The 15,788-nt window shown below is 44.4% G+C and overlaps 1 long non-coding RNA gene across 1 annotated transcript in view; it reads left to right on the forward strand.

Annotated features, from left to right (window-relative positions):
- The first annotated feature begins 5,959 nt into the window (after positions 1-5,959).
- LOC126537966 (uncharacterized) overlaps positions 5,960-15,788 on the forward strand; it is a 34,317-nt gene continuing 24,488 nt past the window's right edge. Inside the window, exon 1 of the long non-coding RNA XR_011893659.1 lies at positions 5,960-6,124. This is a non-coding gene — a long non-coding RNA (uncharacterized lncRNA). The remainder of the gene's footprint in view (positions 6,125-15,788) is intronic.

Raw genomic sequence — 15,788 nt, forward strand, 5'->3', positions numbered from 1 at the left:
AAGTCGGTCGTGGGCAAGTTGACGAGCTAATATTTCCTCCCTACGAAACCCATAAAACGGTTTAAATACAGAAGTAATATTCACTCCAATTTGAAAACTTCAAACGCCTTCAAGAAATGAAGAAATACTCACTTCATTTAGTATACTTGAAATCCCCTTCCAGTAAATGAAGTAATATTCACTTCAGTTGGAACTTACGCAAAATGTCTGAGAGAGATGAACTAACATTTACTCATATTTGGAGACCATTACAACTCTTGTGAGAGATGGAGTTAAATAAAGCTCCATATGCATGGTGTATTTTGAACTCTCATTCGGGAATCTATTAGAGCGACGAGCTATTTACTCCTATCTGGAATTAGATATATTTAGTGTGCGCCGTCGCACCTTTCCGGAAACATCTTTCCGGTCACGCTCATTATGACGCATTTTCTCTCAATGGGGCATATATTGTTTTCGCATTATTATACATATTTCCTCCTTTTTTGACGGGGGGCACGGAAGGGATGTTTTGAGACGTGCTGGTCAGCAAACAAACGTGTGGTAACGTTTCTACGGTGTCTACGGTGACCACATTTTAGCATACGGATCATATCTTATTTACCAATTTTCTTATGCCTTTACGCATCGTGAGCGTCTATGGAGGCGCCACTCGTAAATTGCTACGCGAAAATTGCTTCTTTACGAGTGCCTTGCTAAGTGCACTAGGCAAAGAGTCAGCCATCCACTGAACATTACTGCGTCGCTGCTCGTGCGTCTCTTTTTGATTCATGTTTTTGGAGTCAAATAACGAACACTCTTCACATAGTATAATGGCCGTAGTTTCAAGGTATACTAAAACACTTTTGTAGTGGGACCCACAAAAACTGACAAGCTACACGGTTCTACTCGTTCACGCGAGGACTCATGGGTGGGAGCGAAGGCAACAATTCACCGTTTCTGTTCCGCAGGAAACTTCTCGTTCTCACCCTTTCTTTCTGTCATCTCGGTATTTGTTGCACTTGATGATGTTCACACGGGTCATCGATGGAGCTGACCACGACGTGCCCATGTTTCGGCTTGCCTTGTCTGCTGTGCAGCGTGCGGTTTAAATGCATTGCGCATAAGTTATCAATGCCACTAGCGCCATTTACCGCTTTTTACCGTGTTGTTCTAGTTAGGGTGCACAGCTGCACGAGTGCACCGCATTCTGTGCTAAAGCTACAGCGGTGACGATATCTGCAAATATCTAGGTTTCAATGCCAGCAAGGCAGCATGCGGCGGATAAGTGGTCGCTTACCATCGCCGGTGTGCTAAGGGTAGGAGACCGAACTGTAAATGCTACAGACGATGAAAACAAGTCTCTCAGCTCCGCGGAACCAATACGCTGAGCGAGCGCAGCAATGGACTAGCTCATTTTCTGCTTGCATATATGTAGGTTGACATCCGAATGCGAAACTTTCTCGAAGGGAAATGATCCGTCTCGAGTAGGCCTTGGTGAATGGACTACAGTTGAGGAGAACCAGAGCGATGGTTCCGAAAGGGTTCAAGATGAGGAACACCACATGCACTGATTCGCCGAATTACAATAGGAAGGAGGCGCTGGCAAGCATTCAGCACAGACACTGATGGGAGGTGTATGCAATGTGATTCAGATCGACGAGTGCCTTATGACGGTGAAATGCAAATCGCACCGCGGTCGCCTTCTTGCTAGCTATAACGTTCCTTTCAGGCGCTGTAATGAACATACGGTTATCCATTGGACAGGGACCCTTGAACTTCAGCATTCTATGCTTGCTCACAAAGGAGTTTAAGTTGCTCGATCTATAAAACAGAGACCCCGATGCACTCGGACCCCTTTTTGCCAAAGATGTCATGCATAAACTTTGTAGACCCTGTAACAAGGATCAACTTGCAGCGCATGGACCGAGAGTAGCAGAAGCCGTAGCACCGACTCGTTCGGAACGTCAACAAAACATTGCCGGGACAGCTGCGCTCGCATTTTGCCTGGGATCTCGTGGATGTCCATCCACGGGTAGCCGGTGATCACAGTCTACTTTCTTCACCTAATAGAGGCAATCGTTCGCCGATGCCTCTTCTATGTTGAGGACGTGCACCTGCTTGAGAGCCCCTGATATGGAACTTCTTCTTCATCTTCATTCTTTTTCTTTTTTTTTCAAACGCCGCCATCTTCTAAGCAATTCCAATTTTGTGTCGTCAGAGTTGCGGAATATTACGTTACTTCAACTATGACTCTCTTCACGCAAGAAATACCTTGGTCGCGTTGAAACGCGGTCCAAGCGCATTCGCTCTTTCAGAATTATGCAGCTGAGACGACAGAAACCTCCGAGAGTGCTAAAGTTGCAGCTCTTCATGAGAGAATGGGGAAGCGCTCCTATGTTGCATAGGAAAGTTTTGCGTTTGGTGCCTTTCGCTTTGGCGGAATTGGAAAAAAAAAGAAATTTGGCGGAATATACATGTTCACATACTGGAGTTAAATTTTAGGCAATTGTAATGGAATTTATTAATTACATAGGGACGCGTAGCAATGTGTAGTGCTGAGAAGCCCTAGCCAAGCGCGAGCTCTGGTCTCAAGGGGAGCAGGCCGCAATGCCAAAGCATGGGTCTTCTTCATTTAATGAACCGAGAGGCAAAAGCGACGTTCGGGCAATCTTCATTCCACACAGACAAAGGGAATACAGTGACATTTACCGAAACCCTGCAGCACACTTCAACTTCATTATTATACAATGACAGTGTCAAGGAACCAACAGCATCTGTATAGGCATGATATATTACAGAGGTCGCCCATTATAATTTTTATTGTATGTGCAAAGCACTTTGCCTCTCTAGATAGTATTATGGCTGGGTGTAGCTTTCACGTCAATAACATTTCAGGCATAGGAATGAGTGGATCTCAAGACAATGAGCGAAAAGAACAGGCTTATCTACCTATTGAAGCAAGTATTCCGATTCCTGTAATAACTTTCAGACAGATCTAAACAGGTTTCTTAATATACTTCTTTTCCCTAGGTCCCTACACAAAGAAATTCGACGAAATTGTCCCGGCCATTCAATGGGGACAAACTATTTACAGAACTCCGCCCATGGTGGCACCACCTTGCTGGACTCCACCTACGACGTTGCAGCTTCCGTTCCGCACATGGCGCAACCAGGGGGTGGTCGGGAAGTGGGGGCCGACATTGTTTCGACGGAAGTCATAGACGTTGGCTCGTTACCGCAATTACTGGGCTTTTCGAGAAGGTCAGATGTACCAACGTCGTTACCGCTTGCACAGCACGTGGCGGTTGCTGTCACCTCGAAGGAAGCTTCTTTGTTGAGCGTGAATAGTCAACGCCGTGCCTCGTCACCGTATTTACGGGCACTGTGGAAGTGGTAGGAAACGCACCAAGAATGGCTTTGCTGTTTTGAGACGCTACAGAACACGGACGCACAGCTACAAGTAGCATATGTAACACCGAACACTAATCTTTTGAAACGGAATCACTTTTGACTGACCTGTCTTATGACCGGTGGTGTACCTGATGTTTGATTAAGATTTCCAATAATACTCTCTTATCTCACGCTGAAATTAAATGCGTAGCGTAGCTTGAACCGCACAGTACATCTACATTTCAATTGCCAAGGATGATGCAAGCACCGCAGTAGTTGTCGAGAAAGGCTTCTTTTGGCAGATATGTCTACAACGTTTCTTGGCCAGGCACACCCATTCGTTCAGTGGGGACATACTGTCTAATATTGACCAGCGCTGAAACAAATTCCGCAAAGAAAATAAAAATGAAAAACCAGGTGGTTTGGAATAGATTCACAATATATAGCGCACAGGTACAGAAACTGTCAAGAAGTAAAACAGCTGGCATCAAACTATCCCCAAGAAGATTTGCTCATAACATAAAGCCATGGGCACGGAGCAAACAAACCGGTATGAAATTTTAGTGGTATGGAGGCCTTGACGCCCCTTCAGCATAATTGATTGGTACCGCCAGCGACATATTCGGCCAGAAGGAGCCACTGGTACTAGGGATCCTAAAGACAGACGAACTTTAATTGAGCTAATTGCCCTGCACGTTGCAGAAAGAGACCACGCTTGTTCAGCTGTTGTACATCTGGAATTTCTGCCAACCTCAATGCGTAGCACTCCCTCACGAGCAAAAAAGACCAACAAGCTACCATGGGAGCAACACTAGCAATGGAATTACGAAGGTCGTCTTGACTGAGGGCTCCCATGTAAAGAATATATTAGGGATCTACATCAGGTGGCCTTTGGAAAGGTTTTTTTATTTGTCAGGCAAACGCTTTAACATGTAGGATGTATTCAGTCGATTGAACATGCTGCTATAATTTATTTATTTGCAGTGAGGCATCCGCAGAATATTAGCACATGTGCTAACTGCAGCCAGCAACCTTGTAAGTCTGAACTTTACGTTACAGCGCAAACACCTAAGACGAACCACAAAAGAGAAAGACAGGAGACACACTGGCGCTGACTAACAACTTTTTTTCCTGCGTCGTCGATGCATATATATACCTAGGCCACACAACCGCGCAGGCGCAGAGAATACATTACTGACATCTGCCACCTTATCGCAAACGCAAACGTAGGACTTCAAATTCTGATGGGTGCAGGGACAAAGATGTCTTCGCACCTGCGAAGAGAACAGAGGAGGATGCCAAATTCGGCATGGTGCCTCATACGTGTCGTACGCTGTCGGCGGGGTTTATGGCATTCCACTCTCATGTGGTAAGACATACGTTGGCGAGACAGGGCGTTGCGTCAATGAGCGACTCAGGGAGCATGCACAAAAAGTAAACTAAAATGTAGATAGAGGAGCGCACCTTGTTGCCCATATAAACTCTTGCAGCAATTGTGAGGCGCGACTTGATCGGACATTAATTCGTGGCAAAAGCAAGAATGAGCATGCGCGGCTTGCCAAGAGGCATACCACTATAAAAGACAAGGCAATAATTTCATCAGTGATACATCTTTGTCCCTGCACCTATCAGAATTTGAATTCCTACGTTTGCGTTTGCGATAAGTTGGCAGATGTCAGTAATGTATTCTCTGTGCCTGCGGGGTTGTGTGGCTTAGGTATATGTATGCATCGACGACGTAGGAAAAAAAGTTGTTAGTCAGTGCCAGTGTGTGTCCTGTCTTTCTTTTTTGTGGTTCGTCTTAGGAGTTTGCGCTGTAACGTTAAGTTCAGAATTATGTACCAACTAGGCCCAAATGAAGTTTTACTGAAGCGTGTAAGAACACGTGCACGAACTGATGAATTTGACCACGAGAAGTACAATGGGCATTTACTGATTATTTTTAGACACCATGTTGACTGACGGTTTGTAGGCTTTACTTGCAGCTAACGCATGTGGCCTGTCGTCATATAAAGATATCTAATATAGCACTCTTACTTTTTGGATCTTTAAGAAAAATCCTTCCAATTGTTTCTTTTTCCAAGATGGAATTTCTGTAGTGAGTCATTTAGCGTTGCGGTAGCACAAACTTGAAATTTCAGCTCCATGGAAAGTTCTAAACAACACGTAAATATTACGTCAATGATCTATTGTTTGTTGCACGTAATTCATTTATGAGGCTGGCTGCTGTGCTGCTATACCTATGCTATATCTTATGATCTGCAAATGAAACGGCAATGTTCATGAGCTGGTGTAACTACGCTAACTTTCAAGTTCTGACTTAAACAGGCATGCGCCGCGGTATCATAGATATGTTTACAATACATACGCATGTACTTTTTAGGTCATGCCCCAAAATCTTTTGATGTCGCAGCACACAAACGTACTTATAACGCATCTATGAACAAGGGAACAGGTCAGTATCAGGAAAAAAACACGTTACCATCCTAAACCGATGACTACAGCCAGCTGCGTAGACACCGAAAGGCAATATTCAGTGCACCAGCTGGTTTGCGTGCATTGTTATGGCAATGTAATACGTTACTTGAAGTGTTGGCTGCGAAGAGGATAAAAACAGCTCGAACATTCTCGTTGCAAATTCAAAAATTGTCTAACGTTATCCACTAGACTTTCGAGATGAAGCAAGATCGGCCGAACCATTATTTTTACAGAGCAGTATTAGCCGCCTCTTGCATAATTTCGGTCGTTATTGGTAAGTATGTTATTCGTATGTTTTATTAACTTCTAAATCTTTGAGCGAATATTTCTTTTTTGTTTGTTTGAGTAGACAGGCATCCAGACAAATATATATTGCGTGTTTTCACAATAAGATTTCACCGTCACCTTCACGATGATTAAACACAACGAAAAGTAATTACGTGAGAGAAAAGCATTTGCTTCGCTTCGGAACTCTGTTGACGCTATTGGCTAGACATAAGTCCGTGATGTAAATGTGCTAAAATTATTTTCTTCTACAACCCATTTTTACGGCATTGAAAATTCCTGACTGGGAGATTACCACTGTCGTTGAAAAGAAAAGTGCACAAATATTGTATTCTACCTGTGGAAATATATGGGGCAAAACTTGGAGGTTAATATAGAAGCTCGAGTACAAGCTAATGGCCACGCAAAAAACGACGGAAGGAAAAATGTTAGGCGTACCTTTAAAAGACAAGAAGAGAGTGGTATGAATCACGGAGCAAACGAGTATACCCGACATTCTAGTTAACATTAGGAGAAAAAATTGAATAGGGCAGGCTACGTAATGCGTAGGGCAGATAACCAGCGGGGCATTATAGAATGGGTGCCAAGGTAACAGTAGCACAGTCGACAACGGCAGAAACTTGGGTGGAATGAAGAAATGAGGATATTGGCAGGTGCAAGTTGTAATCACCATGTGCAAGACAGTGGTACTCAACAAAATATATTGCTGGGCAAGTTGGTTCATGCTTAACAACTGAATACTGGTATGTGCACTTCCAAAACGGGACAAAAGAAGGACACAGACGCAGCGGACAAGCGCTTGTCCTGTGCTTCTGTTTTTCCTTTGTCCCGCCTTGGACCTGCGCTTACGAGTATTGAGTTGTTAAACAAGGGTACCGCTGAGATCGCTGGGAGAGGCCTTCTTCCTGCAGGAGACTTAGACATAGCCTGTTAATAAGGATGATCATGATTGTTGGTCTGCGAGTTAAAGACCTGTTTCTATTTGAGTTGTGTGAATATTATTATTCTAATATACGTCGAATAGTAGTGATGAGTATTGAATATCGAATCGCATGTAGAATATTCAAACGCCGACGCATATATTCGCAGCTGGAATATTTAGTTCGCTATAATTAGGTACCACGCTTGTGCGCACTAGCGAAGATAAGACAGCTAATTATAAATAATAGTCAAGGGCTCTCACACTCAAGATCACTAAAGGTCTGCATAAACAGGTTTTCAAAATCTTTAGAGCTTTGATATGGTGTAACGAGCTTGGTGTAACGTGTAACAGCGGAGCAACTTCTGACACCTTGTAACGTGCCACTGGGAGACGACGCTTACAGCAGCATAGTCAGTGCAGGAAAGAACCAAGCTTTATTGAGAGAGTGGCTTACAAAGACATGACTGCAGCGCGCTGTACACACTGCGCATCACCGATGCGCATCTGCGCTGATATAATCTGTACACGTGTCCGATACAGTAAGCAGGCATTCTTAACATAAATACATCGGCATATAATTTTCGTGCATCACATGTCCCCAATTGTTTGCTGCAGGGAAACCTTTTCAATTAAAAGGAAAAGGCACACAGTAAGGTTACGTACTACATAATTCGTGCTTAAGAAAGATGAGAATTTCGGGCAAAGGAAAAAGTGAAGCTATTTAAAGATCCGTGTGCCTAAGACGCATCTAAAAAAGCCCGCTGCAAACAGAGTCTCACTGGCTGTAGCGTAAAAACAAAACTGGCATGACGAGTGTGCATGAAACACAAAATTACAGATTACGAGTAAAAATATAAGTCGACATGTATGCTGCAGGCGCAAAAGGGAAGAAAAAGCTTAGATTAAACGGTTTCTTCCGATATTTATTCTAAAGCTTGTCTAGTAGTTTCAGCTTTCATAACTTAAGATACTTTGTTTATCAAACGGTGAAGGGTCACCTGATTTTAATAGTCTGTGTTGCGAAATATCTTTCTTGGACATTCAAAAATATTTAACTTTCTAATACGAATATTTAATTTATAGCGAAAATTGTTAAACATTTATACCAATAGATATACTGTAATATTTATTTGTATTTGAAGCTTTGAACATTCGCCCATACCTAACTTGTATTATAAGATTTAGTTGTGGCAATCCCAAAAATTAGTAAGCAGCAGTAACAACTACAAATATTTGTGTTTTTTTTTGCGTTTTTTCAAACTTATGTGATGCGTGTCTATGGTTGTATTCGTGGAAATCGAGAACGTCTACTGAAAGGCTATTACAGTTCTTGTGACTGAAATGTTACCTTATGGTCAAGGCTTACTGATTTATTATTTAGAGCGAAAGCAACATACATTTTTTTTAATTCAAGCTTAGTTGGTAACGAGACAGTCACTTCGAAAGTTAATTTACTAGTTCTTTACAACAGGAGTCATAGAACACATGCGGTCAGAGGCGATCGAAACACTGTATCTTCTGCCTGAAACACAATATCGAGAACTTCCGGAGTCGCAACACTAAAATTCATGTAAAGTACGAAAAAGAATGTACATTCTCAGATCCACCCTGATGCACAAGGTATTTACTGCAAGGAAAGCTGAATTTATAGTAACTTATTTCTACTAAGTGATCTCTATTTAATAAAACACTACTTAATATGTCAACTGCAGTGCCTCCGATTTCCTACAACTATAGCTTAAAAAAAAGCATGACCTGTGTAACTGAAGTGAAGGGTGATGAAAATTTGTAGTATCTAAATTACACCGGGTACATTTTGGTCTATTCACAATAGCAATATGACGAATCTTAACTAACGCAGATTATGTGGATATTCATTCCACTTTGGAAGACATACTTATTAGACAGTTTTAGTATAGCGTACGCTATACAATTGCGTACGCTAAAAAATAGCGGGTCGTCACTGCGCATGCGCTGAACGCTAAAGGAAATAGCGGGTATAGCGGGCATACGCAACGCAAACGAGTTAGCATTAGCGTTTTTGCGTGGTTTGCGGAGTGGGCATGAAACATGGCGGCGGTCCTGGCTGCCCGCTTCGAAATGAATTTGGCGGTGCTTTTGTAAAAAGGACTTCGTTTGTAGCAAATGATTGTGTAAACGGCTTTCGCTTAGTCTCAGGCCGCTTAGAGTATTATGGATAACCTCGTGGTGTTTTCGAGATCGCTTCTCGTTTCGAACGAGTCGAAGCCTAACGAAAGAAATGGATGGATGGATGTTATGAGCGTTATGAGGGCGGTGGGTTGCGCCACCGAGCTCTTGCTATTATACTGCTTACTGCCCTACATAGGTTAAACAATAATCCCGGCCACGGCGGCCGCATTTCGATGGGAACGAAATGCGAAAACACCCGTGTACTTAGATTTAGGTGCACGTTAAAGAACCCCAGGTAGTCGAAATTTCCGGAGTCCCCCACCACGGCATGCCTCATAATCAGAAAGTGGTTTTGGCACGTAAAACCCCATAATTTAATTTTCGGTTAAACAATAAAAAAGGAAAACGAAACACTATGAACTACCACACCCAAATTTTCTCATTCCTTATTTCGAACAGTGCTTTTGTACGTCTCGGTATTTTGCCATTCCCCTATTTTTATTCCACCAATCCTCCAATCTCCTCTAAGATGGATGGATGGAAGTTATGAGCGTCCCCTCTCGAATGCGGCGGAGGGTCGCGCTACCAAGCTCTTGCTATTATACTGCCTAACGTCCTACCCAGGTTAAACAACAAAAAAGAAAACAAAAGCACTATGAACTACAACACCCAAATTTTATGATCGCCTAGTGCGAACTGTGCTTTTGCACGTCTCCGTCTTTCGTCGTTTCCCTACTTTTCTTCCAGCAATCCTCCGATCGCCTCTTACTAATGCCAACATTACTAATGTTTGCTTTACCACTGCCCGCGCTGAACACAAGGGTTTCAAGGAGGCCAGTGGTGCCTAAATCTACCACTGGGTAGACGTCTTCACACTCTAATAAAACATACTCCGTCGTTTCCCTAGCTTTATCGCAGCAAGCACATACTTCTTCTTCCTTCTTATATCTCGCTCTATAGGTGTGTGTTCTAAGGCATCCCGATCTCGCTTCGAAAAGTAATGAGCTTCCCTTTGAGTTATCATAAATGGTCTCATTCCTGATTTTGTTTTTCTCCTCTTAAGTAGTTACTCATGGCAGGCTTCGTTTCCACTGCCGCCACCCGTGAGATTATTTCAGCCTCTCTGACTTTCCGCTTGACCATCTTTGTTGCTGTGTTGCCCACCCTACAGGCCGCATACTTGCTGGTAAGCTTCCTAGTTCTTTTCCTCCACTGTGAATCAATGTTTTTCCTGCAGAGATATCTGAACACTCTCCCAGCCCATTAACTTTCTTCCATATTCCTGAGCCGTTCTTCATACTCAATTTTACTGCGAGCTTCCCTCACTTCAAAACTAGTCCAGCGCATATCACCCTGCACAGCTTCATTTGTAGTCTTCCCGTGAGCGCCCAATGCGAGGCGACCCACTGATCTTTGGTTCCCGTCGAGGCCTTATTGTACCCCTGATTTAAAGCAAACAACCGCATTTACATAAGTAAGTCCTGGAACCATTACACCTTTCTAAAACATTCGAGATGTCAGCGCCACTTATCGCTACAGTCGGGAAGTAGCCGCAATGACGGCACGGCATATGGCCTTTGAGATCCGAAGATATCGCCGGCCAAATAAAACTGTAAAAACGTGCGCTGCTTAGCGTACGCTACACTATAACGTATAGGGTACGCTATAAGTTGCGTGCGCTAAACTAAAACTGTCTATTGTTGGGTAGGAGGTTATATTTCTGAAGGTTCTTGACTGTACTGAAATTGAAATCTTCTTCAAGAACTTCCGTGAGAAAAAAAGACAGAAGTTACAGCGCTAAGCACACCAGGACGAAGTGAGGCACAAACGAACCCACGAAATTTTATACAAGAAACCTATCTGAAATATAACCACAGTAGAGACAAGCAGTGCTGATATGAGCTAACACTGCTCGTTGGTCGTCATTCTTCAACGTGTTAGAAGTCTCCGATATATACAACATGGAGATCCTAGCCACCTTTGTTGTGTTTAAATAAACGTTCACAAACATGAAAGCATGAAATTTGTGATATCACAAATCATAAATGAACATAAATTAGTCACAAACCAGTAAATCACAAATAAGCCAATAAATATGCTTAGCTACACATTCTCCGAAAATATGAAAAAAGTATATAATCTTCTAGTAGATTCCGTATGAATGTGACCCGGAGCGTTTTAGCTGCATTTCACGAAACAGAAAAACAATTTAAGCCGCTGCCCGGGCAGAACTGTATACAGATCTCCTCAAGAAAAAAGGGGGCACTATGTCCAATGTTCTGGCGAACTAACATGATTGTGCACCAATTCCAGCCTTTCTAAAAATTTGTTATCCAGTGCTCGAAGGCGTTACACGTATCTGGACTTCCAACGAAATCTCGATATAGGGCAACGCTTTATACTACGTGACTTAGTAACAGGCCACTAAAATTCTTATTATAGGAGGTCGAAAGAAATAGCTTTAATGGCAACTGGTTTGTGATTCTGCATGATTGCAGAAGTGTGTTGCCATTTTTTATTCTATAAACTTTCTTCTCATGAATCTGGTGTGCTGTGAGTATTAGACCTACATAAACGCACTCGTGCACAGGATCTAGAGGCTAACGGCCATTTATGAAGTTTTGTTCACGTGTGGAGAAGACGAAGTGCCTTTGAGGGACAACGCTGAGTCTTGCAGCTCTACTCGTTTTGTGAATTTCTTAGACTTTGTCAGTCAACTGCTGTTTACTCCTTAACTGCGATGGAGATGGAGTCTCACGCGCGTCCGCCGGACTCGGCAGTGCCAGCGGTTTCTGCCTCCAGGAAGCGCAACGGCACCGAAAGCGACACTGACAGCCACGACACCATGCAGTACTGTGTCAGCAGTGAAGATTCTTGTGACGAAACCTTCGATCTGGTGCGGAGTCGTAAAGTAAAGCGAAGGTTTCTCAGCGCATCATTGAATCTGAGTGAGTCCACCGTGAGATCTTCGCGGAATACGGAGGTGCTCACCATCCTGTTTGCGCCAGTTCTCGCCACTGACAACCTCAGACGCCTCAACAGGCAAGCCGCGTCGTCACATCTAGAGGCGCTGGTTCCGAATGTAATCAAAGATATCAGAGTGACGACCCGTAAGAACGTGCTAGCGATTGATGTAGAACACGTGGCTGCATTGGATTCTTTGCGCAAAGCAACAGAACGTTACGGCATGAAAGTCCGCCCTCGTATTCCGCTGGGCAAACAAGTCAGTATTGGCGTAGTTTACAATGCTGACGAGACCATTGTCTACTCCTATCTGTCGATCTTAATTAGGCGAGCTGCAGAAAACACCGTTATCACAAACGCGTTTCGTCTGGGCACGTCACGGTGTGTTAAGATCATATTTAAGGGCGAATCTCTCCCACCGCACGTAATAGTGGGCCCCTTCCGACACGCAGTTTGCCCCCTTTATACCAAAACCGCTGCAGTGCCGTAAGTGCATGAAACTTGGCCTTGTGAGTAATAATAGTAGCAATAATACTACCCTCTGTTCTCATTGCACTGGGCCCCACATCACTAATACGTGCGAGGCAAGTGCGCTGAAGTGCACAAACTACAGGGGCCCTTACGGTGCCCCCCCGAAAGAATGCCCTTTGATTCGAAAGGAAATGCGACGACGATCACGTCGCTGACGTCGATCAGGAGCCTCCAAAGCCTCAGCACAACGCCACCCACGTCCATTACCATCCACTCTTCTGTCCAGGCCAAACGCAGTCAGCTGAAAGGACAAAGGTGCATCGACCAGCGTGGATGCGGACACTTGGCCTGCATTCCCGAGGCTACATGCCCCTACTGAGCGAAATCAGACTTTTACAGCAAAATCAGACTTTTACCAAGATCAACAAATTGTTGTGATCGGCTCTCTGGTGAGTGCTATTCGTGTTCTTCTGGGCAAACCACAGACACCAACAGCTCGAAGTGCGTTGCAAGTGCTGGATGCCATCAATCCGGTTCCAGCGGGCGGACCAAGATTCCAGAAGAACAGAAGTCTAGTGCATGAGAACTTCTACAGCAGGACCATGGCTCATCGACAACAGCGATCGTTCCGGAATGATGTGAGAAGTGCCTTCATATTCCAATGGAATGCTAGAGGCCTCAGGTCACGTATTGTGGATTTTCGACAGTTCGTCTTTGAAAACCACTTTCTTACACTGGTCATCTGTGAACCGAACTTATCAGCCTCCATAAGACGATCAAGATAGGAACCTTTTGTTTCAAGCACATGTGTCCGTAGTAGTAAGGTTCTGGTTTGCATTCACAAGGCCCTTACGTATTTTTCCCAGCTCGTAGCGCCACACGACGGTGAAAAAGAAGAAGCTGCCTTTTACTCTTATTGGCGTCTACCTTTCCCCAACAAGTCAGTTTGACAGCAAAAGACTAGAAGATATTATGGCTGCTACTCCCGGTCCTTGGATAATACCACGGGACTTCAACGCTCCCCACCATATATGGGGAAGCTCCAGGATAAATTTGAGGGGCAGGTCAATAATATCCTTTGCATCAGGCCACAAGCTGTGTCTTCTAAACGACGGAAGCCCGCCATTTCTGCGAGGAACAACGTACAGCAGCTGCCTTGATTTGACTGAGGTCTCAGGCTGCCTGACTTAGAGCGTGAACTGGATCACTGATATTAAAACCCATTGGATGGATCATATTCCGACCTATGTGAGAATCGATGGGCTAGATGCCGCATTACCAGTTCTATCTCACGAAATCAGCTGGTCAGTCTTTCAAGATCGTGTAGAAGACACATGCAAGAACAATATCGTACGCAGATTAAAAGACATAATTGCTGACGCAGTGCAAGATTGTACACGCTGCTTCACACATTTATCAAAGCATACAGAGAATGACATTGAATTGGAAACGCTACGTGCACTACGTCGCCGAGCTGAAAAGAGGTACAGGCGCACGAAGTCAATTCTTGACCTCAGAGAAGCTCGGCGCATGCAAAAGAAGATGAAATGCCGAATGGATAGGCTAGCGGATCAAAGATGGAAATGCATTGGAGAGTCACTGGACCCCCGGAAGCGATTGTCCCGTGTGTGGCGTACCCTACGGGGTCTTCGCTCAAGTCTCCAGCAACGACGCCCTTTTAACGCCCTTGCTCTCTACCAAAACCGCCAAGAGTAGACGTTGCAGAGGAATGTTGTGTGAAAGTCGCCGGCGGCACAGTTTTAGTCCCTGACATGGCTACCAGATACAAACAAATATGGACGCTCCATTCTCTATGGAAGAGTTAGAAGCTGCTATGGCGCCCTGTAGGTGTTCGTCTTCACCAGGGCCCACTGGCATAACATATACTGCTTTGCGCCACCTAGGTCCAGAAGCACAAAGGGAACTCCTCAGCATTTCTAATAGTTCATGGCAAGATAGTGTCGTCCCACAGGAATGGAAACGCAGCCGCCTGATACCGCTTCTAAAAGCAGGAAAGTCACCGCTCTAACTGGCATTGTATCGGCCTATAGCTCTGGCCAGCTTCGTCAGGAAGCTCATGGAACGTATGATCCTCATGCGTCTCGAATGGTACTTTGAACACCACAAAATTTATCCTGACTCTATGATGGGATTTCGACGAGGTCGTGCACCGATTGACAGTGTCACCGATCTAGTATCATACGTAGAAAAGCAATAATCTTGGAAGCAATTTTCGGTAACACTCTTTCTTGCCGTGAAAGGCGCATACGACAACGTTTCCCTCAAACCATTCTAGACACACTTTTGACAATTGAACTAGGAGGGCGAGTATATTGATCGCTCAGAAGCTACTTGGCACAAAGGTGCTTGTTCGTACGTACGGAAGGTGGTCCGACTATCGACCGCTACACATGCCGAGGTGTTCCCCAAGGCGGTGTTCTAAGCCCTATTCTTTTCAACCTCGCGCTTCTTGGGCTGGCCGAATCCCTATCAGAAACAGTGAGAGTCTCATTCTACGCCGACTACATCTGCATCTGGTGATCAGCGGTCACTCGCCTGCAGGTTCGCGCAAGGCTACAGAAATCAGCAACACAGCATCTGACTATCTTCACACAAAATGCCTTACCATCTCAATGGAAAAATGTGCGTTATCGTTTTTACGCGAAAAGCGATGACTCATTACCCAGTATGCATCAATGGTAAGTTTATGTCCTCAAAAAGAAATCATCGGTTTTGGGGCATCATTGTTTATCGGGACTTATCTTAGAGCCCTCAGGTTGTCTACTTGAAGATGAAGCTCACATCTATTGTTCACGTCTTCAAGTTCATCGCCGGCAAAACATGGGGATTGTCAGTGGGTTGCCTGCTAGCTATATCGAGCACTTTTTATCGGATTCCTACGCTATATCTCTCCCGTACTTGCTAAAACATGCAAGTGAAATGTTCGAGAACTTCAGAGCGTGCAAGTACAAGTACTACGTGTTTGCCTAGGCCTTCTGCGGAGCACCTCAACAGCAGGAACTATTATAATAGCTCACGACCATCCGATCATGACTTACATTAGCACCGACACGCTTAGGGCCCATGTTTGTCATGTTTCACGGGTGCAGTCAAGCTCTCTTGCCTGCCTTCGAGAACGACGACC

This window comes from Dermacentor andersoni, chromosome 4 (assembly GCF_023375885.2).
Source record: "Dermacentor andersoni chromosome 4, qqDerAnde1_hic_scaffold, whole genome shotgun sequence".
Taxonomy (NCBI): Eukaryota; Metazoa; Arthropoda; class Arachnida; order Ixodida; family Ixodidae; genus Dermacentor; species Dermacentor andersoni.